This window comes from Vulpes vulpes, chromosome 15, assembly GCF_048418805.1.
Source record: "Vulpes vulpes isolate BD-2025 chromosome 15, VulVul3, whole genome shotgun sequence".
NCBI classification, from domain to species: domain Eukaryota; kingdom Metazoa; phylum Chordata; class Mammalia; order Carnivora; family Canidae; genus Vulpes; species Vulpes vulpes.
The window spans coordinates 111,750,464-111,776,125 of record NC_132794.1 but is presented as its reverse complement, the minus strand read 5'-3'; the positions used below and the strand labels follow the sequence as shown (position 1 = coordinate 111,776,125).

The following is a 25,662-nucleotide window of genomic DNA, read 5'->3' as shown; positions in this document are numbered from 1 at the left end:
TTGTGAAGCTGACTCCTGACCTGGGTTTGGTGAATTGGGGGGAGCTGTGTGGCTGCATTTGGGGGGTGCAGAGGTAGCCCTCGGCCTGCCCCCTGGGGCCTCCCCTGCAGCGGATCCTTCTTACAGGCGACCCCAGTCAGCGGCCCGGTGACTCCCGGGTATTTTCTGAGCCTTACCTCAATAAGAATAAAAATGTCTCTCTTTTTTTTTTTTTTGGTGCTTGATTGGATTTGTTTGCTAGAAGATTAGTACAAAAGCAGGAAGGAAAAAGAATGTGTGGTGGAGGTGATTGCTAGAGACTGGCAGAAGGTTATTTACGGATTTTTGCTGACAGTCCTTGTTTAAAGACTTCCCTGTGAGATTTATGAAGCCTTTCCAATTTATTGTCTTTCCAAGTAAGGTAAGCAAATAAATAGGTAATTCTCTTTTATTATAAACCTAGCCAATGTGAGATTAAAAATAAGAGGAAACCGGGCTCCATTTTTCCAGCCCAGTGTGTTTCTGGAATTTGGAAAGCATCTTGGAAAGGCTTTTTGTTTTGTTTTTGGCTCAGGCACACTGTGCATTTAAAAGATAAAGTCTGACCCTTGATATTGTATGTGTGCTGTTCGCCATCCTTGAGGGGAACCGGCTGCTCGCTGGCTGCCTGGTGGGGGCTGGAGACCGTGGGGACTGGGGGCTGGATGTTGGGGAGCAGGGGTTCCCGAGGCCCTGCTCTGGGTTTGGTCTCTGCAGCTGCACCCAGAGGGGGGACACCCATCTCTATAGGCTCGTATCGTAGCCCCTTGTAAAACACAGAACCCATTCTGATCCAGCAGACCCGTTCCTCCTAGACCGTCCTTCTAGCACCTCAATTTCCCCGTCCCTTTTTCTTTTTAGACCCTTCCTCTGAGATCGTTGGTGCTTTCGAGGTTTTGGTGAGTTGTGATTTGGGCACCACTGGTATGTGAAGACCCAGAAGGGGAATTTATTATTTTAATTAATTAATTAATTAATTAATTCAAGAGAGACACAGAGAGGCAGAGACATGGGCAGAGAGAGAAGGAGGCTCCCTGCGGGGAGCTCCACGTGGGACTGGATCCCAGGACCCAGGGATCACGCCCCGAAGGCAGAAACTCAACCACTGAGCCACCCAGGTGCCCCCAGAGGGGGAATTTAGATTTTTAGCTAAGCAGGAACATGAGACCTTGTTAAAAATAAACATCCCATATCCTGGAGGTGATGTCACACGGGTGGGGAGAGTTTGGTGACCTGGCCCCTCCTAGTAGCCCCCCCCCCCCCCCCCCCCCCCCCCCCCCGTCTGTGCCCGCAGCCCATTTGAAATCATTCCGGCCTCTTTCAAGGCCACGGGCAGCACCTCCGCGGGGACGTCCTGTTAGCCTTTGGGGAGGACGCGCTGTGTGTCTCTGTCCCTGGGTGTCCGTGGCCTGGAGGAGCTATTTTGGAGGGATTCGTAGCCTGTGTTCTGGACGGTGCCTTCTAACCGACTGTGGGTGCCAGTTCCGCAGCCCCGGCCTGTGGTAGGGACACGGTGGGGGTTCAGGCAGCTCTGCAGGGGTGGTTTAGGCGTGAATCACCCCTGGCTAGGGAGGCTGGGAAGGTGCTGAGCACCCTCATTCCTGGCAGAGGGGGTTCGCTTTCCTTCTTGCCTCTTCCTTGTCTGGCCACACCGAGGGAGGGTGGGGGCCTTTCCTCCTCTCAGGGATGGCAGCGGGGACAAGCCTCCCACCCAGAGGGCAGCCCCAGCAAGGGGACCCGGGCTCCGGTCCGTGGACACTGAGGTCAGGGAGGGCCTCAGGAAGGAGGTGGGCTGTGCGCTGCGGGTGGCGCTGGGGAGGGGCGGCCTGAGTTCCCTCCAGCATCCCCGTCTGGACCTACATCACCTGGGGGCTTTGAGGAAAGGGTCTCAGCCCAGCCCCACCCTCAGAGGTTCCGAGTCGGCGGCCTCGGGGTGGGACCTGCCGTGGGTAATTGGCGAAGCTCCTCGATGATTCTAACGGGCAACTGGAGAGAGCCACTGCCCTGCCTCGCCGCCCTCAGCTGAGGCCACTTGGCCCTTTCTGCCCGTGGGCCAGACGCCCTGGGAAGTCATGAGCCAGAGGATCAAGCGAGTCCCGACCTCCCTGCCCCACAGACGGGGGCTCCGGGCAGAGAGAGGCTTCCGGGGAGCCCAGCTCCTCGACCGTGTGTCCGACGCGACAGGTCCCAGGTCCGTCGGTGCTGCAGGGCCAGACACCAGGTGACCCAGAGCCGCTCACGCCCAGTGTCTCCCATCAACAGGTGAGGGCCTTTGGGGCTGTGCCGTTTTCTCCGGGAGTGAAAGTGGGGTCAGGTTGGCAGGACAGGTGCCTGTGAGCACGTGAGGCTGAGGGTGGGGGTGGGGGAGCCCTAGCTGCTGGGATCCCATCGGCCTCAGGGCCCCTCCTGCTTATAAGTCAGGAAAGCTGCGTCTCCGGCCTCCTGAGAAGTCACTTCGAGGAGCCTCCCGGTCTTCCTGCCTCGGTCAGTGGGAAGGACAGAAGCTGGTGGCAGGGCTCAGGCCCTGGACCTCTCAGGGCTCCATGCTCCGGGGTGGCTGTGAGCCCCAGGGGTGGCGCTAGTCAAGGGGATGGGGTGGGGAGGGTCCTGTATGCATTTTTGTAGGACAAGAATCCAACTCTTGGCAGTTCTTGCAGCAGCCTGGGAACTCATACTGTTCAGAGCCCCTGCCTGGGGTTCTTTGTCATCTGGGGTGGGGAGATGTGTTCTGATCCTCCAGGACAGGAGGGAGAGGGAGGAGGTCAAGGCGGCAAGGGTTGCAGGGTGGGTGCTGAACGGGGAACAAAGGAAGCCCTGGAGGAGCTGCCAGGAATTGTCTTGCTTTCAGGCCACCGGGCTGGGGGCGGGGATGAGGGGTGCTGGTGTCCCCACAGAGGAGGAAGTGAACTCATGGTAACTGATTCCTGAGTCAGGGAGAGGCTTTCTAGCTGGCCTGAGTGGGTGGCAGCGCCCCACAGCCCACTGTGGGATGGGATCCAGCTGCCTCCCCTTTATTATGAAAGGGAAAGGGTTTGAGATTCTAAACATCACAAGGTCCTGGGTGACTGAGTGGCGTTGGGATGAAGCCATTGGGGGTTCAGGGGTGGGGTAGGGGCAGCTGGCCAGCAGGCTGGACTGAGAGGCCCCAGCTGGGGTCAGGGGGAGGGCTGTGCCTGACTTGGCTTCCAGGCTGGGGAGGGGAATGAGGGAAAGCCTGGAGGTTCAGATGGGATGAAGCCCTACCGGTCTGATCCTGTCGGCTGATTCCCTCCCTGAGCTCTCGTGGGTAAAGAGCTGGCACCTGAGGGTGAGGGTGCCGGGGGCTTCACCTTCATCAGCTGGGGACTCCTTGCTGTGCAGAACTGGGTATCTGGGACTGCTGTGGCAGGTGGCACAGTTTTCTAGCCGAGTGTTTTGTGATCTTTCGTCTGCTTTGGGAACCTGGCCAGCTCCCTTCTCATTGAGGAGTCGCCAGTAGGTGATGGACCATTAGGGTCATGGGGTCTCGCGGATTCCCCAGTCCCTGCCTGGGGTTCCTGGATGGGCCCTGAGCTCAGAGCTGGAACCGTGTTGTCTGCTACCCCCTCTGGCCACCTGGCTGAAGGGGGTGGGGTGGCCAGAAGCAGAGAGTCCTAAATTCTCCATGGGGGGGTCCGTCTTGAAGCCTGATCCCATTTCACCTTATTCTTCCTGTCCTGTTGGCCTTCCGCTGGTTGGGTTTGAATCTGCTTTTGCGCTGTGGACTGTGGCATGAGGCTCAGAGCCTCCACCTCCCTGTTGACGAGTTGGGAGTCATAACAATTACTTGATGGAAAGGCTGCAGGCCCGGAATAGGTGATGGATTTAAGAGCTCCAGCTGCATGAGTCTGGCCATTGGGGGCTACCTTGATCCTTGGACTCACAGCAAATGAAAAATAATGTGTTTGTGGCTTTCACATGTTTTTATTTGTTCCTGCTGATGACATGCTTTTAAAATCAGATCTTGTTTCTTGCTTAAAATCATACCAGTGAAGTCTTAAATGCTTTTCTGTGCCTTTCTTTTTGGAACCGAACTTCATTGTCCATGCAAAAGAAAAAAAACAAAACAAAACACAAACTCCTATAATCTTGGGGCCACGGCCAGGAAGTATCTGTCAGACACTCAGAATCCAGGTAATCGTGTGTTGATTCCCACATGTGAGGCTCCAGGAGAAATAGAGTAATAGGGGGCCACTTCCTTGTCCTCACAGAGCTCGCAGTCTGGAGAGACGGGTACACTTGTTTTTTAAAGGGAGCTTTTTTTTTTTAAACGATTCTGAATTTGTTAATTGTCCAAGCTAAAACATCATTTCAAAAGACCAGTCCAGCCTTTTATAGTGGTTTATGGTTGACAGTTGTGTTTAGACATGTTCCAAGGACAGCTCACCAACAGCCGCCGTTTTCCGATGGAGAAGACAGGGGCCCAGACGCCTCTTGGAAGAGATGGCTCTGCCTGCGTCTCTCCAGAGTATCTGTTTCCCTGTCTCCTGCTTACTGCACTCTTGAGTTCAACCAAGTGCTAGTAAAGTCACTGCTGAGGTTTAACCTGGGCACCAACCCCTTTCAGAGGGCCCACGGGATTCAGACACACCGTAGAGGATGGTGCGGAGCTGAGTAGGGCTGTGGGGGAGTCTGGGCCTGTATCCTCTCCCTATCCTCAGACATTTCCTGCCCTTGATTTGATGCTGGGGGCCCTACTGAGTTTGATCTAGAGACAGGAGCCTGCTCTCGGCAAGAATATGACCAGAAATCTGTGCAGTGTCTTTTGTGGCGGCTGACCCACCTGCTGTACCCATATTTGCATGTGCCAGACACCTGGTAATCAGATTGAGCAGTTTGAGTAGGATTCAGGGGTCTAGAGTTCCTCCAATGGCTTCACACACAGTCCGGGGAACTGTACATGGGCAGCATGCCCAGGGCCAAGTTTCAGACCCACCAGCCATAAGTGGACCTTTTGCACGGAGTCCTCTGTTTTGATTTTTCTCTTGTGGTATCTGTCACTTGCTGGGAAGAGTTTGCTTTCTGGGGCTGTCATTCAAAGAATCATTTTGTGCCATACCATTAGAATTTTCAGAGCGTTTGCTGATTTGCGTTTATTGAAACTAAATTCATTAGGATGATGTGAAAATAGCGCTCAACTGTTTACCAAATCGGATTCTTGTTTTTGATGTTTCAGTACATCATCTGTTCTCACTCGAATGTTGCGGAATTTGTTGGTAAAGTGTTATGCAGATGAAAATCCGTATTTTAGTGGAGTGGGTTTTTTTTTTTTTTTAATTCAAATGAGTTTATAAGAATATTCCACCCAGGGTGCTTGATTTGCCATTTGAAGGAGAGTCTATATGGATGTGAGGATATTGGAGCGTGACTGGTTCTTTGAGAGTTTGCAAATGGGCTGGGGCTCGACACAGGTGTAGGTGCTAAGCCAGGCTGGTTGGAAACTGACTCCCTCTCCCCAACTGGCTACGTAACCTCTGGCAAGTCACCCAACCCAGGACAGAGGCTGGGGCTCCCCGTCCATGAACTGGTGATTTCTGTGCTGCTTCCTAGGCTGTTGATGTTCACCATTGAGCATGTCTGGGATTGAGCAGTCACGAAATCGATACATGCCATAGTTTAATGGACAGTATTATTTTCTTTCCTAGTGACTTATGAAATAATGCTCGGTGTCCGATTTGATAGTATCTTAGACTTGGTGGACTTGAGAGCATTTTGCAGACTTTAAAATTTAAAAGTTTTAGGGTTGGGTCTTTTAACTTAAAACTTTCAGTTGATGAGTAAAAGTTGAGTTGCGATCAGACTTCTACTTTACTGCTGTGGCAACAGGAATATTTAACAGATGCTTTTCTGGAGTGGGCATCTCTTTTCAGGTTAGGTCCTATGGTCAGATAGCCTTGGATTCTTGTGTTCAGAGAACCAGAGCCTATATTGCTTCCAAAATAAGCCTGTCCCAAGGCCGAGTTGGCAGGTGTGTGCGTGGAGGTGACCAGATGTTCATTAAAGGCCCACGCTTCCCTTCACTGGTAGGGACTTAACACTGGAGCGGCTGCACTGCTGCTATCTGGGCATCTACCAGAAGTCCCAGGACAGTTCGTGGCAATGGAGTCCTGGTTGGAATAGGTGTCCCTTCCTGGCAGAAGTAGTTAAGAAACCAGTGTCTGTCCCTCCTTCCCCTCCCACCCCCCCATTTGTCCAGCAGAAGGTAACCTAGCATCCTGGGTCCCTGGATCACCCTGTGAAGAGTTGCCCATGCTCAGGAACACTGATCTTTGTGTGATACAGAAATAAGCTTGTGTTGTGTTGAGCTGTTAACTCCGTTCTGGGTTTGTTGAAGCAGCGTTCATGTAACTAACACCCTAGTTTGGGAAATTCATTACCTTGATGGTCAATCCAAGCCAACCCTGCGACACACTCTGCCTCAGTGAGAAGGTGGCCCTTCTCCATCCCCTCATGTCCATTTAGGTGCTTCCTCCTGGAGACTGTCTCCCACTCCCTTCTTGTTTGCTGTTGGGGTAGCGAGTGGAGGCTCCCACTAGGCTGTGAGTCCCTGAGGGTGGGTGTCCTTGCAAGGCTCCCTGCCTCACGCTGCCAAATGCCATCCACCCCAATGCTTTGGGTGCAGCCGGGTGGCCCTGAGAGGGGATCATCAGTCTTTAGAGAAGTTCACAATAAAATCTTGGGTTGTAAAACTGTAGACGTGATCTGGTATGGGGTGGCAGCCTTGAAAACGTGCCTCTCTGGTATCTTCCGCTCCTGGGAATGGATTCGACTGGTGGCCCTAACTACTGTGTTCTGCATCTGGAATCCAGCTTGGCACTCATAGAGCCTCTGTTCTCACAGGCTGCCCCCAGCTGGGGCCTGAGCATGGCAGGGATGCCAGGCCAGCTGGCCTGGCTGGCTTGCTTCCTTGCTTGCTTTCTTCCTTTCTTTCTTTCTTTTTTTTTTTTTTTTTTTTTTTTTTTAAGGTTTATTTACTTGAGATGGGTGGGGAGAGGTGCAGAGGGAGAGGAAGAGCAGGAGAATTTCAAGCAGACTCCCTGCTGAGCGTGGAGCCCAACAACAGGGCTCAATCTCATGACCCTGAGATCATGACCTGAGCCAAAATTACCAGTTGTGAACACTCAAGCCACTGAACCATCCAAGCACCCCCAGGCCTTTTCTGTAAGAGTTGGGACTCCTCTGAGCAGCCAACTGATTATGCCTGAGCATTCTCCTCTGCCTTGAACTGTACACAACAGGCGGAGGTCCCCCCCCCCCGCCCCCCATCTCCTTTGCCAGAGTCTGACCCATATCTCCCTCTGACTGCCTTTTCGTGTTCCCTGAGAAGTTTCTTGCACAGCTCATCTTGTCTGGCGTTGTTTTTGGAGGACTCTTCACACACTTTGAACTTTATGAAGTAGGTCAGAGGGATAGTGCCCAGGAATTTCTTCCAGTTTGGGCAGCAAGCCATATGTCCTCTCCCAGTGCGGTTTGTCTGACTCTTTAAGTGCGGGGCACGTGCCTGGTGATTGCCAGGAGTGGCCCAAGTCTGAGCACCAGGGTTCCATCGAGGTCCTGAGTCCCTCAGCCTTGCCTTGCTGCTGCTCATGCCTCTCACATGTGCTTTTATTGTAGTTTGCCCACCATCTGGGGGGAGCAGCAGGAATGAAAGGGGAGTGGGCGGCCTTTCAGAGGGTCCATGCTCTATTTCACCTGGGAGCTTGTGGGCCCTTTCTATATATTTAATTCTTTTTATTTATTTATTTATTTTTTATTTATGATAGTCACAGGGAGAGAGAGAAAGGCAGAGACACAGGCGGAAGGAGAAGCAGGCTTCATGCACCGGGAGCCCGACGTGGGACTCGGTCCCGGGTCTCCAGGATCGCGCGCTGGGCCAAAGGCAGGTGCCAAACCGCTGCGCCACCCAGGGATCCCTATATTTAATTCTTTAAAAGTCTCTTTGGTGATATGTGGGGCTGGTATGTCCAGCCCATGTGGGGGCATACCTTGAGACTATTTTGATAGGACATGATCCTTCACAACGTTGTGTTACAGTCGTATGGCATTTACAGTGTGCTTCCAAATGGGCCCTAGCTAATTGTTTTGCTCTTTGGGAGCTATTTGTTGGCAAAAGGCTGTACTGGCCCTGAAGGGGCTTGGAGAGGGAGGGTCTGAAACCCTGCTGGCTGCTCCAGTGGCTTGTCCCCTGGGCAGGGGCTTCCTGATTTATCAGTCTGCATTAGCACCTGGTCCTAAACACGGCCCTGGCCTTGGCTCCTTGGATTCATGTCTGTTCATGGAAAGAGTGGGCGTTATTTGGGTGCATGGTGATCCCACACTTGGATTGGGAGTGGATCTCCTACCTGGGCTGCTGGGATTCCCGCTCTGGGTGGGCGAATGGCCTCTGCCTCTCTCGGTTCCCGTGGGCCTCATTCCAGAGACAGGACTTGTACGGATTGCCATGAGCGAGAGGCTCCCCATGTGGACGTGATTCTGCAGCGAGCCCACGCTTCCACCCCCGCCTGACTGCTGAAGCGCTCTCCTGCCCTCTGCCCATCAGCCTGTCTTTTACTTGGCAATGTTTCTTGGCTACCTTTCCGGATCCTGCTCACCTCTACCCCTGAGTCTCTCAGCGTGCATCTCACTATCTGACGTTGACTTGCTTGTGTTACCTCTTTGTTTTGTTTTCCTCTAGAGGTAAAAATTAGGGGGAGGGAGCCGGGGGGGGGCATGCGGTAAAACGAAAGGCTTAGATCCCTAAGTGTGCCGATCACTTCGCTGGCAGATTGCACACACCTGTGCCCTCGCAGGAGCTAGAGCATGCCGTTGCTGCAGAAATTTCTCTTCTGGCCCTTTCCAAACAGTCCCCGTTCCTGTCTCTGATCACCTCAGGCAACCCCAACCTCCCCCTGCCCCATGATTAATTTTGCTTGTTTGTGAATACCATACTATATAATATACATACCTATAGGTTATGCATTCATATATGTTATACCCCATGTACCTTTTTGCAAAAGCTTTTTCTGATTCAGCATAATGTTTTTTGAGCTGGCATGTTTTTGCCTGGATCAGTCACCTGTTCCTTCTTAATGGCTGTGTAGGATTCCACTGTAGGAATCGGTCACACTGTTTACCCATTTACCTGTTGATGGATGCTTGGGCTGTTTCCAGCTTTTGGCTGTTCTGAATAAAGCTGCTATGGATCATTCTTGCACATGTCTTTTTATGGGCCTACATTTTCATTTCTCTTGGGTAAATTCCTAAAAATGGAATTACTGGTTATAGAATAGGTATATTGTTTAGTTTTCTAAAGCAGTTATAAAATGTTATGGAGCTACCCATCATGGAGGGAAAGGGAGCTGTTTTTGAAACCATTTAACTGAAGGCTGGCTTTCTGCTTGATGGTGGTGCAGTGGGAAGGAGGACGAGTGGGTGGCTGGGGGGGGGGGGGCATCCTCCCCTCCCATGGTCCTCCACTAACAGGACAGATGCAGAATCTACACCATTTGCTCTGCTGACAGTGGGCCGTGGAGTTCACTGGCTCTGGAAAAAGGAGCCATGGGCCCGCTTGGCTTGGCTTGGCTTGGCTTTCCCTGGATATGTAGAAGGATCATTGATCGCCCCTCTCCTGCCTCTCCCGTGCCCTGTGGTCTCCCCTCCCTGCCAGATACTCAATGAAGCATGGGGGTCAAGGTCTTTAGTTCTTGGGTCTTAACATCTATGCCAACTTGTTTGCATTTCTGACTGCCAGAAGTTGATTTTTGGAGCCCACTGATAAATTACGTGGTAGCACATGCATTTCTAGTCTTTTCAGTGTGAAGATACTGGTTAAGAGGATATTCTGGAGCTGTACCTGCATATCTGCTGCCTTGTGGGCAGGGCCTAAAAGACCCAGCAATCTGGGTGTGCTGGCTTTATTGGCCTTTGAAGCTTCTTCAAGTTTCTCTCAGGCCAGTGCTTTGCTTTTTTTTTTTTAAGATTTTATCTACTTATTTTGAGAGCTAGAGAGCACACAAGCAGGAGAGAGATGCAGAAGAGGGAGAAGCAGATGCTGAGCAAAGGAGCCCCTTCCACGTGGGACTCAATCCCAGGACCTCAGGATCACGACCTAAGCTGAAGGGAGACACTTAACCCATTGAGCCCCCCCAGGTGTCCCTGGGGACAGTGCTTTTGAAGACCTGGTTTAAAGGGCTACTAATGTGTCCTTGGGCAGATTCCATTTACTTATTTATATCTTACCTCTTTTGAGAAAGTACTTGGACTCCAAAAAAAAGAAACCCAACCAACCAATAGGCTGTTGTAAGAGGGGATGAGAGCCAGAGTTGGTAAGAAATGCAAATACAGAACCGTAAATTTCAGGACAGTTGGCCGTGAACAGCTGAGTTTAGGGAGACCATGTGCGTCCTTGAGCTGACCACAAAGAGAAATGCTCCAATACAGGGAGTGGTGTACAGGGAATAGTTACCATCACCCAAGGTCTGGTAACCCCCACACCTGTCAGGCTGCTGCTTGTGCCTGGGTCCAGTGGAAAAAGTCAGAAGCCTGTTGAGGGACAAATTAGAGGAAGCTGTTCTGTGAGGAGACCTTCTAAGGTTGTCATTTGATTTGGGATGGAATTTAAAATATTGAAAGGACAAGGCCAGTTGATATCGACCAGTTGAATTGGACTGTCGTTTTCTCCAAAAAAAAAAAAAAAAAAAAAAAATACTAATTCTGCTGGGCTTCTGACAGATGTTGTAGAGATGATGCTTAGGAGTTTTACTTCCTGCCGCAGAATTGGTAACATTGGGATTACTCTCCAGTCCGTCAGACATCGAGGTGTAGAGGTGAACACACATTAGAGGCTGGCCTGGTCGGTTCCAGGAATACGCACTTGAAATCAGGGCAGGGTCTGGGTTTGTTTTACTCAGAATCAGGAACTCTCAAGTGTCAGGGCAATGATGTGGGTAAGCTGAGTTTGAGGGGCAGGTGGGACATGCCGATGGGGAGGAAGCGTCTAGAAGGCAGGTGTGCGGTGCGCCAGGAGGTTCTGGGGGAGACTGACCTGGGAGCATCTGAATGGGAGTTCAGGCAGAGGGACGATCTACTCTTTCCTTCTTCCATGCCTGCTTCTCCAGCACGAGGCATTCTATTCTTATTCCTTGTTGGTTCTCCTCGAAGACAAGGGTAGGTTTCAGTTATCTTTAAATCTTTTTTTTTTTTTTTTTAAGACTTAATTTATTTGAGAGAGAAACAGCAGGAGCAGAGGGAGAAGCAAACTCCCTGCTGAGCAGGGAGCCTGATGTGGGGCTGGATCCCAGAACCTACCCTGAGGTCATGACCTGAGCCAAAGTCAGCTGTACTTAAACAACTGAGCCACCCAGGTGCCCCTAAATCTGCCTCTTTTAATAGTATCTGCTTCAGGTGGTGCAGTATGAGCGCATAGGGGTGTGTGTGTATGTGTACACATGTACACACGTGTGTGTGCTGTCCTGGGTGTGTGGGGGGGTGTATACCAGCCAGGAAGATAGATGGCAGCTGAGAAAGGGCTGTTGGGTTTTTTTTTTTTTTAATTTTTATTTATTTATGATAGTCACAGAGAGAGAGAGAGAGAGGCACAGAGACACAGGCAGAGGGAGAAGCAGGCTCCATGCACTGGGAGCCCGACGTGGGATTCGATCCCAGGTCTCCAGGATTGCGCCCTGGGCCAAAGGCAGGCGCCAAACCGCTGCACCACCCAGGGATCCCTGAGCTGTTGGTTTTGACCGTCAGGAGTCCACACCAGATTCTTGGGGTGTCCGTGTTAATATGCTGTCATCCTTGCTGGCTGCAAGATTGGGTGTCAGTCCCTAGTGCCAGGGTTTGGCAGTTAGGGAGCGCTTGCATCCCCTTTGGACACTTGGTAGGCCACATGCTTGTCACCCGCGCTTAACTGGAAGTCATTAGCCGTTTTCTTAGCACTTGCTATTTGTCGGGGAGTACTGGGGAGGCAGAGGAGAACCTGGCTTCCTCTTGCTTATGTTCCAGCGGAGATGCTACTCACAGTTGCTTTTAACAAAAATGACACTTGCTCCCTTACTAAAATAATGGAGACACAGACCCACGCGCGTTCCTTCGGAGTTCCACAGACGGGTGATGCTGACTGGGGTTACCCTCTTTCAGTTGAGGGGAGGAGGGCTGGGGTGGAACGCTTATCTGCATCACTAACGTTTCAGGAGAAAGCTATATCCGTGCTCTATGTTTAAATATAGCACAGTGTTTGCTACGGAGTTGGATAATAAGCAATTGAATATGTAGGTCATTGACTTAAGAGAATGAGTTTGGAGTTTTCTTTGTATCTGATTAACACGGTCTTACAATTGGGCCCTTGATGCTTTGCCAAAATTGGGTTACCTGGAGTTCAGCGAGGTATCTGGGAGGGAAACCGTAGAATGGCAGGAAGATACCTTTGCCCCCTTAAGGCGTTAGGGGTGTGACTTGGTGCTGGGCCCAGTGGTTTGCAGCCGCCGGACACTGAGCATGCACCCCGGGGTAGTATGGGGGGGAAGGACAGAGGGACAGGTGCCGGCTCCTGAGCAAGTCCATCAGGAGCAGGGGTGCGGACGCTGTCCTTAATCAGGATAAATGCCAGCGGTGTGTTTTAATAACGTACTTGATTCGGAACGCACTGCTTGGAATTGCATATTTAAAAGGAAACTGCCATCCCCTTTTGAAGGTATGTGACATTTAGAAGATCTGTAGCAGAAGGTAGGTTTGACAGCTTCGAATTATATTTGAAAGAGTTTTTCTTTTAAGAACGAAAATGATTGCTTCTATTTTAAATGTCATCACAAAGACATAAACACGTTTAATCAAATTATATATTTAATTTATGTAGAATGTAATTTTTTTTATTTCCGTGGAAGGGTTGCTGGTTATTTCTTTAGCAGCGTTGAAGCTGGGCAGTGTTGGAGATTTGAAAACATTCAGGTTTTTTAAGTAAGTGGCTATTTAAGGGTTTCTAGAAGCAGAAGAAAGTGGCGTTATTACTGAAATACTTCTCAGCTGTATACTGTATCTAATGGCACATTTTTGGGGGGAGAGGGAGATGTTTTTGTTACTGTCTCTGGGAGATATGAAGGATAAACTGTCGAAAGAATCGGGGGGGAAAAAAAAGTGTAGCCCTGAAGACAATAAAGGCAGAAACAGCAAAGACGCTCTTGCAATTTTCTTCCTTGGGTTCTTTGAATCAACAGGGAGGTACCGGCGAGTGTGAGGAGTGAGTGTGCCAGCTTTCCTTAAAAGGGAGGCCACGGGGGATCACGGGAGGACAGACAGGACGCAGCCAAAGACCTTTCGGTTGATACAGTGTGATTAAGTTTTGTCCCAGAAGGCTGCTGGAAGAGCAGGAGCGCAGCGGTGGGTCTGAGCAGGCAGGTGGCTCGTCTGACCCTGGTGATCTGCCCAGACTCTTCAGCTCCAGAACTTTCTTTGAGCGAGGTGGGTGCAGGAAAGTAGCCAGCCCAGCGTACAACCGTGTGTGTGTGTGTGTGTGTGTGTGTGTGTGTGTGTGTGTGTGTGGGTGCGCGTGCCAAGGACGGTCTTGGCCTGTTCCAGCCTGTTGCCTGTAGTTTCGATTTAGCCAGGCTGGGTTCAGGGAGGCCTGGGTTTAGTTCCCCCCCAGTGTGCCCACTCACCCAGCACAGGCCAGCTCGGGGTGGGGGTGGGGGGACTGGTTTCTCTCCAGTCCTTTCTAGGGCTGCTCCGCCAGGGAAGGCGCCCTGGTCACTTGTGACCTGGGGAGCCCCAGGCGTCCCGCAGCAGCTGGGAGAGGGAGAAACCAGTCAGGTGTGACTATTCCCAGGAAAGAACTTACATAGCAAGCATCTTTGCCGACTGCGGCGGAGAAGGTCAGGGTTCAGGAGCTGGGAGCTCTGGCTCTTGAGAAGCAGGCTGGGCTCGTGGGCCCAGGCAGCCAGAGGAAGCCGATTCCAGTTCAGTGTGTAAATCCTGTTACTAGGGTTGGCTCCTCATGGCTCCTCTTCTTGTAAACACAGCAATCCACAAAAGAAAGGAATTACCCTATCTGTGGTCCACATGAGCCCAACTAAACCCCCAAAAACAGGGCAAACCTAGTTGTTAAGTTTGTAATTAAACTTATTTTGAAGTAATCCTCAAATCACATGTAGTTGTAATAATACCCTATCTAGGCTCCCGCAGTGGTAACATCTTCCCAGACAATAGTACCAGTTAACCGGGAAGTTGATATTGATGCAATCCCCAGATCCCCTTCAGATGTCCCCCGGGGTTCATGTGTTCGTTTGAGTGTGTGTTTACTTCTGTGCCATAGTGCACGTGTTGGTGCCAGCATGCCCCACTGTGGTCAAGACACGGAACACTTCCACCGCCCCAGAGATGTCCCCTGTTGCCCACTGACAGCCACACCCTCTTGAGGTGGCCGGCGCCTAGCTTGCGCTTACACTGTTCTAGGGTTGGCGTGTCCTGCCCCCTTCCCAGTCCCTAACCCTGAGAACCACTAATCTGTTTTTTCATCTCTGTAATTTTGTCACATGAGGATGTTAACATACGTGGAGTCAAAGTAGAGGTGGTCTTTTGGGATTGAATTTTTTCACAGCGTAATTCCCTTGGATTTCCGTTCAAGTTCTTTTGTGTGTCCCTGATTTGTTCCCTTTTATTGGTGGGGAATATTCCATCCCAAAGGTTTCTGACCCAGTCTTAGACCAGAAGTGGGGAAGAGGAAACTCTAGTGGGGGACCTGCGTGCTGAAAGCTGCTCCCAACACTCCTCCCTGCCAGGTCCCCCACTTGCTTGATGTCAGGAGGACCTGGGCATCCAGGCCTCCTGTCTCTGTGAACACCCATGGAGTGATGCGTGAGTGGCTGGTGCCAGGTGGGCTTGGCTCGGGAGTTTTGTCTGGTGTGTGCTTTTGCATAGTGCTCGGTGACTGCAGGATGTGAAGAAACAAAACTTGGGATACGGGTCATCAAATTTTGAGGTTTTGTTTATTAGCAGCTACACAGTGACAATAGTGACGTGTGGGGCGCAGGCCTGATGCGTGAAGTGGGGTAAGGCAGCGTCAGCAGGACCTCAGGAGTCTGTGTGGGCACCTGGGGCTTTGGCCTGTGTTCGTGACGACACACTGACAGGTTCTGGGAACCTGTGTTCGTGACGATATACTGACAGGTTCTGGGAACCTAATTTCAGAGTTGAGGCATTTGAGCTGCTGCCATCCCTTCAGGAAGCACATGTACACTGTGCTGTGCACATACATAAGCGTGTATTTACACACTCATCTTGTAAGACAGGACAGCACTCAAGAATTATTGCCCGCATGACCATCCGTGCTAAAAGGTTGCCTGTACTTTGCAAATTAATGAAACACAACTGAGGAATTAGGGGTGTGGAAGTGAGTTCAGGATTCCCAGGGTTATTGACCTGATGTATATGAATCGATAGGTAATTTAGGGGCTTTTCCTAAATAAGACTGTCATGTCATGATGCTGCTTGATACCTGGGAGGCGCCTGCACTGAGATAACCCCTGGCTCTTGGGATGGGGTCATACAGTGTGGGGAGGGGGCCCCTGGGCTGGGCTGGGCTGGTATTTGGCTTTTCTCTCCTGGTCCTGGATTCCTTGGGATGAAGAGGGTCTGATGTCTGTATCAGGGATCTGGTCTGAGCTGGGGTCACAGGTGAAGAGGCTATCCACCAGTTGAGGGGCTTTACCCCACTGCCAGGTGTTCTGATGGCGTGTTGGGGTATGAGTGGAAAGGACCACGCCAGGGACCCCAGTGGGGGCTCAGTGGTTGAGTGTCTGGTTGAGTGTCTGCCTTTGGCCCAGATTGTGATCCCGGGTCCTGGGATTGAGTCCCACATCGGGTTCCCCGCAGGGAGGCTGCTTCTCCCTCTGTGTCTTTGCCTCTCTCTCTCTCTCTCTCTCTCTCTCTCTCAGGAATAAATATATTAAAAATCTTGGGGGGGGGGGGGGAAGGAAAGAAAAGAAATAGGAAAGGAAAGGACCAAGCCGAGCTAGATTTTTGCCTTTGTCCCTGATTGGCCAGGTGATCCTGGGTCTTGGCTTACCTTCGAGAGGATCTCATCTGACTCTGCTTTAGTCTTAAAAATAAAGGTTGTTGTCACTAGAGGAACTAGATTCTGGACCCATAAATTCTCAGACCCTTGGTGCCTCACTTGTGTTTATCTGTGCAGGGTTTCCCCACGTGCTAGTCTGTCACATGCCCAGCCTTGTAAGTGGATTTTAAAATGTAAGGTCCTCTCCTCTGTTGCAGGTACCGCAGCTGCTCCATTTGATGGCAGTGATGTACTTCATTTTATACTTAAATCCTCCCTGAACCTTGAGGTTTGGGTTTGAATAAATTTGCTTTGAAATAAAACAACCTAATTTCCTGCAGGCTCACCCTTTATTTCCTCTGTTCCTCTCCTCTGTGTCTCTCCTCTCCTCTCCTTCCTTTCTCTCCTCTCCTTCCTTTCTCTCCTCTCCTTCCTTTCTCTCATCGCTTTGACTCTGGATTCTTGAATTTACCCAGTCAGGTCACTAAAGACAGCATTTGTTAAATGATAGGCCCACTCCAGTGCTTCCACCCTGCTCCCAGCCCCCTGTACCCAGCCCCACAGTATCCCAGGAATCCCCAACAAACGAGGTGCTAATGGTCACATCCTGGGCTCATGGGAGGAAGGCATACTGAGGATGAGCAACTCTTCCAGGACCACATACAGCCTCCTTCTACAGCTCTTAACTCTTGCTTAGTCTCCAACAACGTTAAAATCCACGGTGTTCTTGCTGGTATGGAGCTGACCAGCTAAACCAGTTACAAAACAAGCACAGCAGTGATTGGCTTCTCTGGTCTATAAAGGGGTGGGGGTGAGGACGGGGTGGGGAGGGACAGCAGGGGCCTGACGGGCTGTTAACTGTCCGCATGAGTTTTACCCACTCCGCTGCCCTGCTCAATATTCCGCATGGAGCCCATTGATCAGTAGTGTTGCTATTGAAAGCTGATCGCTCTTCTTGTAAGTAATTCTCTAGGGGTTGAGGACTCCACTCTAAATTCTCCAGTGCTTCTCCGTTCATTCTTCCGTGGTCTGATCTGTGGCCAAGACCTTGGCGGAGCCTGCTGAGCAGTCTGCCCTGCTCTCCCGGCCAGTGCTGGCCAGTGCTGCGTCATTCTCCAGAGGCCCGGGTGGGTGGGGGGTGGGTGGCCAGCTCCCCGCAGGAGCCCAGGGATCCCCGCTGTGCTGGTGTCTCCCCCACCTCCTTCCATGGATTCTCTGGCTTAGTAGGTTGCTTGGCCATTGGAATTCAAACTTACGTTTTGGAATCCCCAAGAGGGACACCCGTTGCAGGTTGAACTTGCACCAGGATGTGGGAGCGACCTTACTTGCTTCAAAACCCACCTAGATAGTTGCTGCCATGACTTGGGGCCTCCTGTCCTATATCCCCAGCTCACCCCCAGCTCACCTCATCAGGACACCCCCCCCCCACCCCCCATCTTGACAGAGAACCTACAGCATCTTCACTATACATGTTCTGTTCTTTGCAGGAAATGGAAAACAGCAAAGAATGAAGAAAACGAAATTATTTTCATAATCCGAAAGACTTAGATTTAAAAAATCACCTCAGTCGGTTAAGCTTCTGCCTTTGGCTCAGCTCAGGTCATGATTTTAGGGTCCTGGGATCGAGACTCTTCTCCCTCTGCCTCTGCCTGCTTGTGTTCTCTGACAAATAAAATCTTAAAAAAAAAAAAAAAACACCTTTAAACTTAGTGTAGATAAATAACATTTTGAATATAAATTGTCTCTTATATTAAGTATATACAAAAAATGAAAATAACTATTTTTAAAAAGATTATTTATTCATAAGAGACACAGAGGCAGAGACACAGGCAGAGGGAGAAGCAGGCTCCATGCAGGCAGCCCAATGAGAGACTCGATCTCGGGACCCCGGGATCATACCCTGAGCCGAAGACAGACCCTCAACCACTGAGCCACCCAGGTGTCCCAAAAATGGCTATTTAAAGAATATTTTAAAGTTATGATTGGATTATTCTATGTATTTCATACTTCTTTTTCCACTTAACCTATAAGTATTTTTCCTATGTTAAATATTTAAAAATATTTTTTGAGCCAATCTTTGATACAGGTGGTGTAGTGCACAGATACAGGCACAGCAAATATAGGTGTGTATCTGTTGTGTTTCATGAGCGAGAGTTATCTAGCTGTTGGGGGCATCTTAGATGGTTTCTTATTTTTATGTAAATGCTGGAAATGGAGTGAAGGATGAAATCTAAACCTCTCAGAAAAGGAGCCCTCATATTCCCACAGCAGCATGTGGAGTTGTTTGGCTCTCTGACTCTTCAACATTCTGCTTTCTCATCGGTGGATTTTATTTTAAAGACTGTCAGCCTGTAAGTTCGATGTTGTGGTGGTACTGAGCCTCAGGAGACCCCTCTGCTTCCCCCTGCCCTTTCATCACATGCGGTTTTTAGATGGGGTGCCTGGAGGAAAGGCATTTAGATAGAACCTCTTCCTCTTCGGAGCCTGCCACCCTACCAGGGAGAAAGCTCAGGCCTAGGGTCTCCCTACCAGGTGCCCTGATGGGTTAGTGGTTCCACCAGGTGGGCTCTGTCCTCAGGGAGCCCATGTCTGCTTACACTCTTGGCAGGTTCCAGGCCCTAGAATACAGAGGAGTATGTGCCTTGGCCTATAGTTTCCTGTTCACTTAACTATTTGGAACCACGGGAAGCCACCTACAGGTGTCTCTGACTTGCCACAGGGGGTCATCATCTCATTTCCTCCCTTGCTGGAAACTGGGTCCTGGTACTTTTCAGCAGAGGCCTCAGTGGCCGGGCTTCCTTGTGAGCCAGGCTGATCTGAAGGGGGTCCTGGCCCCCTGGCAAGGATTCCTTCCGCTCCTCTGGTCTTTTCAGAGTTAACAAAGCAGCTTCACCGCTTGTCTGACTTTTCCTACGGGCTTCTGTGAGCTGAGAGGGTCAGACTGCTCAGGCCAGCTGCCTTCCCTCCCCTGGCCAGCTGGGCAGTTTGGGGTGTGGGAACACAGCTTGAATTCACAAAATGACGTCATTGTGTGTGGGGGGTTGATGCTTATGGATCTACTTTTTTTCCCAAAAAAAACCTTGGCCTGTGCCAGGCCTGATGAGTACCCATTTATTAATTTGCTTTCCCTGGTCATTTTTACAATTGTTTCCAAGTACCACCCCCGCACCTCACCCCCCACCTGGCACCTTCCTGTCCTTGCTTATTTCAGTGGAATTACTTCGTGTTCTTGTTTATTTCTCCTCTTGTTTATTTCTCCAGCGCACTAGCCTTGGAGAGAGCGTTGTGCAGCACCCAGCTAATGCTACAGGCCTGTGCTCCTCTGCTCACCTAGCTGGTCTCAAATCTTCAGGCTTTATAGGATACAGAAGTTAAAAAAAAAAAAAAAAAAGCTGAAAACAAAGCAGAGAAAGGGACAAATTAATTGACTACATCTGAGACAACACTGAGAAAATATCCTATTTTGTTTTCCTTAAAAAAATGGCAGAGTTCCAAGGCTTCCCTTACAGTTTTCCACTGGCTGCCCTTATATTTGAAGACAAGAGTTTTAAAATCTTGGCTGTTGGGCCTTTAACTTTCTTAAAACTTAAAACCAGCTTGAACATATTTAATATTACAAAATTTCCATAAACATTCTCCACAAAGACTGTGTATGTAAAGTTTCGGCCTGGAGGGCATTTTTCTTATTGAAGCTGAAACTCTTGGACATCGTGGGATTATAACGAAGTGTTGATTTGACCTTAAGTGTCTCAATGCCAACGTGGGCTGTATGGGGACCTGGAAAGAATTAGCTTTCAGGGTTGTGGGTTTTTTTTTTTTTTTTTCTTCCCATGAATAAAGGCTAATTGTTTCAAAGCTAATTAATATGGTTTATTTATTATTAGGCAATAGTGAGTGGAATTGAATCCTGGGGAGGAATAACCTGGCTGCGCCGAGGTGATGGCATCTCAGATCACACTGTGTTAATTCTGTCGCCACCGACGTGAAGGGAACATTTTGCTCTTCGGTGAACGTTGTCCTTTCCTTACTTTTTCCCATGTAACAGCTAAACCAGAATTCTGTACTGCTTCATGCCGGGGGCCTCATGCCGGTGGGCTGGGCCTTTCTGGCATGAGTTAACAATTGAAGTCTGGGCGGGCAGAGGGGTGGGGGTGCCATCCTGGGTCACTTGGGCTGTATATTGCAGTTGGCCTGGCATCCTGACAGGAGCACAGATCCCACCTGTGGCCCCGCGTACTCAGAGGCAGAAGGCTGCCCCCCCCCCCCCGCACCCCCACTGCTGGCCCGTCCTGCCCCCATGTTGCTCCCCAGCAGCTCCCCAGGCATGTAGATCGATCGCCTGGCTCTGCCCAGGCTGCTGGGGGAGCCCTGATGCCATCTCGTTAGTCTTGGCGGATTGCTTTGCCCCCCACAAGCTCATAGTGACCCTGAAGAGAGTGGGCCGACTAGAGATGGGAGTTCTTGCCCTGAGAGAACAGCTGAGGTGGCCAGGGTATGAACCAGGGGCTGGTAAGTATAGGACCCGGTGTGGAGACAGAGAACCAAGTGCCCATCCATTGTCATCGTGGAACAGGGGCCCAGGGCGCTCATGGCATCCTGTGAGATGCTTTCCTGGTGTAGGCATGTGTTTATCCACCTGGTCCAGAAGGACTTGTGACCCAGGCAGGTCTGTTTTACAAGGCGTTCGGGTTCTCCATGAGCTTCTAGGTTCCACGTCTGCCTGAGGCTTTTCCTTGTCTGTTGTCTTTGAACTTGAGACTGTTGAGGGGACCTGCTGTGTATATAAGGGAAAGCCCCTGGCTGGCACCCCCTTTCTGTGCCTTCATGTCACTATTACGGTCCCATCGCTAAGGGTCACTGCCCTCTCACACTGAACAGCAATAGGGGCCTCAGTCTGCAGCAGGAGGGGAGAGTAGATTGAAACAGGTCTTGCATGAGGAGTGGACCCACGGATCTTCGGGTCATGAGGGGCTCCCCGGGACCTACCCAAGGCCCTTAAGAGAAAGCTTACGGCTTTTGTTTCTGTTGGTCCTTCCTGTAGCCCCCACCACCCATGGCAGGACAGGATGGGCATTTTAAAGCCTCGATGACCCGAATATGAGGCAGAGCAGAGAATCCAGATGGGGTTCAGGTCGGCCCCAAGTGGTAACACGAGCTGGCGTGGTACATCAAAGCTGAGATGTACGAAGTAGCGTGCGAAGTAACATACAGAGCAAGTGCAGTCAGTGGGCCTTTTCCGTGCAGGATGCGGCAGGTGGTGGGAGGGTGGGAGAGCCCAGGCTGAGCCGCCGTGTACTCCCCTTACTGCAGTTTGGATGCTGGAGGGCAGGACACAGGAGCCCTTGGGAAAGACACTGAAGTTGAGGCAGGACAGGTCCTTCTGGAATGAGCCAGGACAGAGCCTCGCGGGCCCACTGCTGCACCAACCTTTGTAGAGCTTGGTCTGGCTCTTCGCAGATTTCCCAGGTTTCCATCTCATTCCGGCTCAGAAAAGTAATCTTACTTAACTGTATACCTAATAGTAACTTTCATAGGCCTGACTTCCTGTGGAAGGAACTAGAAATCCAGGAGGAGAAGTTCCTTCTAGGCCATGTGTCCTGAACTGTCTGTTCCCATCTGTAGGCAGCCCCAGGACATGGCCTGGCTGACGCTCCCCCAGATTTCTGGGTGCTGCTGTGCCCTCCGGTGTGGGCAGGGTGCTCGCGAGTGCATGCCCCCGTGACTCCCCAAAGGTGGGCGGAACACACTTGCCACGGGATGTGGAATAGCTTCGCCCAGGTGATGGCACAGGTGAAAAATAGGGGCCTTTCATCCCGGCCTGATGGGGGACCTGACTGGCATTCACCCACCGTGGCCAAGGCCCTCAGTGGGACCCCTGCTTGGGCCCGAGGTTGCCTGTGTAGGAGCCGTGGTGATTTTACGCTAAGTCCTTCCTGTGTCTTCATGCATCCTCCTGAAAGTTCTAAATCGTGACGGGTCTGCGTGGCACTCTGGTGCGTTGTGCTGTCCTCGAGTATGCATGGAAACGGGGGTCTGTGGATTTGTAGCCTTTCCGCGGCTTATGGTTGTGTGTTTTTTTTGTTGGTGGTGGTGGTGTTTTTGTTTTTGAAGGTTTTATTTATTTGACAGAGACCGAGCCCAAGCAGGGGGAGCAGCGGGAAGGAGAGGGAGAAGCAGGCTCCCAGCTAAGCAGGAACCCTATGGGGGACTCGATCCCAGGACCCCTGGATCATGACCCGAGTGGAAGGCAGACACCCATCCGAGCCACCCAGGTGCCCTCTGGGGCTCCGGCTTTTAAAAGTACTTCTTTCCACCTCCAAGTAACAGAGGGCCCCAGCTTTCAACATCCTGGCAGTCTTCCAAGCCTTTTTTTCATGTTCTCGATCTGCTGCTACTAAGCCGTCCCTGTCGGCTTGGGCCATCGCAGGCTCTCCTGAATTTGTCACCTCCTCTGTGAAGCCTTCTAAAAGGGCAGAGTTGTCTGTTCCCTTTTTAGTTTCACTATGAAGTATCTCAAAGTAAAAATCTACCCCCCCAGGTAAAATGTTACCTTGTTAGTATATTTTTCTTCAGACCTTCCTTTAAAAACAAGAAGTCTTTTTACACCCTGCTCAATTTCACCTCCCCAACAGCTTTTCTTTCCCTCCTTCCTTTCCAAAGGGGAGCTCTTCCTATTGTTACATAGTCAACCCCTGAACTACTTGGGGACACCCCCCCCCCCGCAGTCAAATCCACATAGAACTTTTGAGTCCCCCCAAACTTAATTACCAATAACCTATGATTGACCAGAAGCCTTAATAATGATATAAACAGTCGATTGACAACGTTTCATATGTTACTTGTATTATGGGCTGTATTCTTCTAATAAAGCAAGCTTGAAAAAAAAAGTAAGAAAATCATCAGAGAAAATAACGTTTACAGGACTGTACTCTGTTGAAAAAAATCCACGTATAAGTGGACCCGCACACTTTACTCACTCCCATGTCATCCAAGAGTCAGATGTGTGTATAATTTCCCCACGTTTTTGGAAACGCATCATTTATATGTATCCATATACATTCAGTTGTCTGTTGTGTAAGTGCTGGAAACAGGAATGAAATGGGAGCCTGTGACCTACTAGGACAAGCAGTACTAGACTGAGGATATAGATTCTGTTACACAGTTAGTTAAATATTTGATTTTTTTTTTTTCAGCTATGGTCCACACCTGGAGAAATTTTAGATATGAATCACATATCAAGACATTTAGCACTGAAGAGACTTGGGATGGTCAGGGTATGAAACAGCCTGGCAGCTGGAGCAGGAAGGTGTTACAGAAGATAGATATCTAGGAGATGGGTTTTGAAGGGTGCACAGGAGTTAGCTAGGCAAGCTCTGGCCTCCTGAAAATTTCAGGATAGTTCCTAGGTATGGTAAATCATACCCTGATTATAGAGGTCCCCCTTTTTCCGGCTAGTTCTACAGAACCGGGCCTGCCCTTGACTCAGTTCTAGTTTTATTGTGGGATCTGGCTGATGTTGGAGCACCCAGATCCTCTGCTATGTTGTGCTGCATAGAGAACACAAATAGGTTCTTTTGAATGGGTAGTGGGGGGATCCCCGGGTGGCTCAGCGGTTTGGCACCTGCCTTTGGCCCAGGGTGCGATCCTGGAGTCCCGGGATCGAGTCCCGCGTCAGGCTCCCGGCATGGAGCCTGCTTCTCCCTCCTCCTGAATCTCTGCCTCTCTCTCTATGCCTATCATAAATAAATAAATAAATCTTTAAAAAAAAATGAATGGGTAGTGGATGGACTTAGAGGAGGCCCAGTGGTTCCTTTCTCTGACTGGCTGTGTTATTGAGCAGGTTATGCCACAGGATTGGTTATGCTAAGAGATGACCCCATTGTTTTAAAGGAGGAGAAAGTGAGGAACCTGGGTGCCTTGGTTGAGCATCTGACTCTTGACCTTGGCTCAGGTCTTGATCTCAGGGTTGTGAAATCAGACCCCTCGTTGGATTCCATGCTAGTTGTAGAACCTACTTTAAAAAAAAAAATTAAAGGAGGGAAAAGTATATTAAGAAATTCTTAACACACACACAAACTCTAGCTTCTCAAGACTCGAATGGTTTGAAAGTAGAATGTAGCCGGGAAGCTGGTTTCTGTGATATCATACCCTTTTTGAAATATTAATCAACCACCTGAATCCTGATTGATTTTAAGATGGGCTTGGGAATGGTCAGGGTTGGCTGCAACAGTTCATTTCCAGGACGCGTAGCTCTCCTTTCTCACGGGACTTGAGAAATACTACCTTGAAACATGGACAGTCAGGTTGCATGACAAGTGCAGTGTTGAAATCCTGTCTGTTCTTCATGGGAAAGTCACCGAAGAGGCACTTGGACACACTCGTCCGGGTGCTTGCCTGTGCTGCCTGCCCCAGGAGTACCTTCCCCACCTGCCCCTCTTATGACTCCGTGCATATAGGAAGTGGTTCAGATAAGCGATGGTACCGCAATAGATTTCCTCTTCGTCCCTTGTATAGTAAAATAAATGTGAGTGCTGTTTAATGCATCACCTCATTTCATATTGCATTTGCCAAGAAAGTGCAATTTTATTGAACATTAGGATTGAATTCTTAACTGAGTAATCAATTTCAGTAGTAAGTTAAAATGCCTTCTATTAATGGACAACTGCAACCGTTAATCAGAGTTACAGTGGATTAACAGTTGTCAGCATTTATGCTAATAGCACTTATAAACCATGGGCTTATGAATTGCACTTTATACTTCCATATTTCTCAAACAGTTGCTAATACTTTTTGCTTGCAGGTATTGATTGTGTTGTCCTTTGCTTGCTACTTGGAGATGTAAAGAGATGTAAATGACATTTTCACGGTGATGACACAATATCACCTTCTGGTCTTGCACACTTGGCTTTGTGTCAAAATAGATGGAAAGGGTTCATTTGTTCTGGTGCTCTACTGTTTAATTTGATCTGGTGTGTGACTAAAGCAAGACAAATAGTATTTTTAATGAAACCATTTAATAACCTCTGGTAGCTTAGAATCGAAGGCATTGGAAAAATGCAATTAAGGAATGGCTAGATGTAAACAACAGGAAAAAAAAAATCACTGCTTCAGCTCCACTGACCCAATTCATTGTACTTTCAGACTTTCATCGCCTTAAATGGTTTTGAACCAATGAAGCTGGATTCCCTTACGAAGACGGACAGCCCATCGTGTGAACTATAGTTTGTGGACAGATTTATATTGGTGAGTTATTATAAAATATCTCCAGGTAAAAGCTCAGGTTTCTTAAAACCCCTCTGGAATGCGTTTTCAATTAGTTGATGACTATGGATTGCCAGCAGGCTCTGGATGTTTCATTGCGATGTCTAATAGCAGGATCCTATTGATTGTCTTTCAATTAATTGCATCTGGTATTTTCATTTATCAAAAGCAAAATACATGTAATTAACTCTGAAGCAATATAGTTCAGTGTAAAGTGATTGTTTCTGCTGTCGCTGCTGCTACAGAGATAAGTCAACGGAAATTATACTACTAGGAAACTCAAGGCAGAATGGAAGTCGTGTTAGGACTTCTCGACGTATTAATTACAAAGAATAAAA

The 25,662-nt window shown here is 49.7% G+C and overlaps 1 protein-coding gene across 7 annotated transcripts in view; it reads left to right on the top strand.

Moving 5' to 3' along the window:
* The window catches only part of CTBP2 (C-terminal binding protein 2), a 157,158-nt gene that overhangs the window by 23,311 nt on the left and 108,185 nt on the right, over positions 1 to 25,662 (top strand). For 4 of the 7 annotated variants that reach the window (XM_026010691.2, XM_072740352.1, XM_072740353.1 and 1 more), the window contains exon 2: positions 25,205 to 25,306. The gene's annotated coding sequence lies outside the window, so the exon portion shown is untranslated. Of the gene's footprint in view, positions 1 to 447; positions 2,281 to 12,471; positions 12,710 to 13,331; positions 13,474 to 25,204; positions 25,307 to 25,662 lie in introns of those variants that run through there. The other 3 variants (XM_072740356.1, XM_072740355.1, XM_072740354.1) reach the window with 3 other exon arrangements.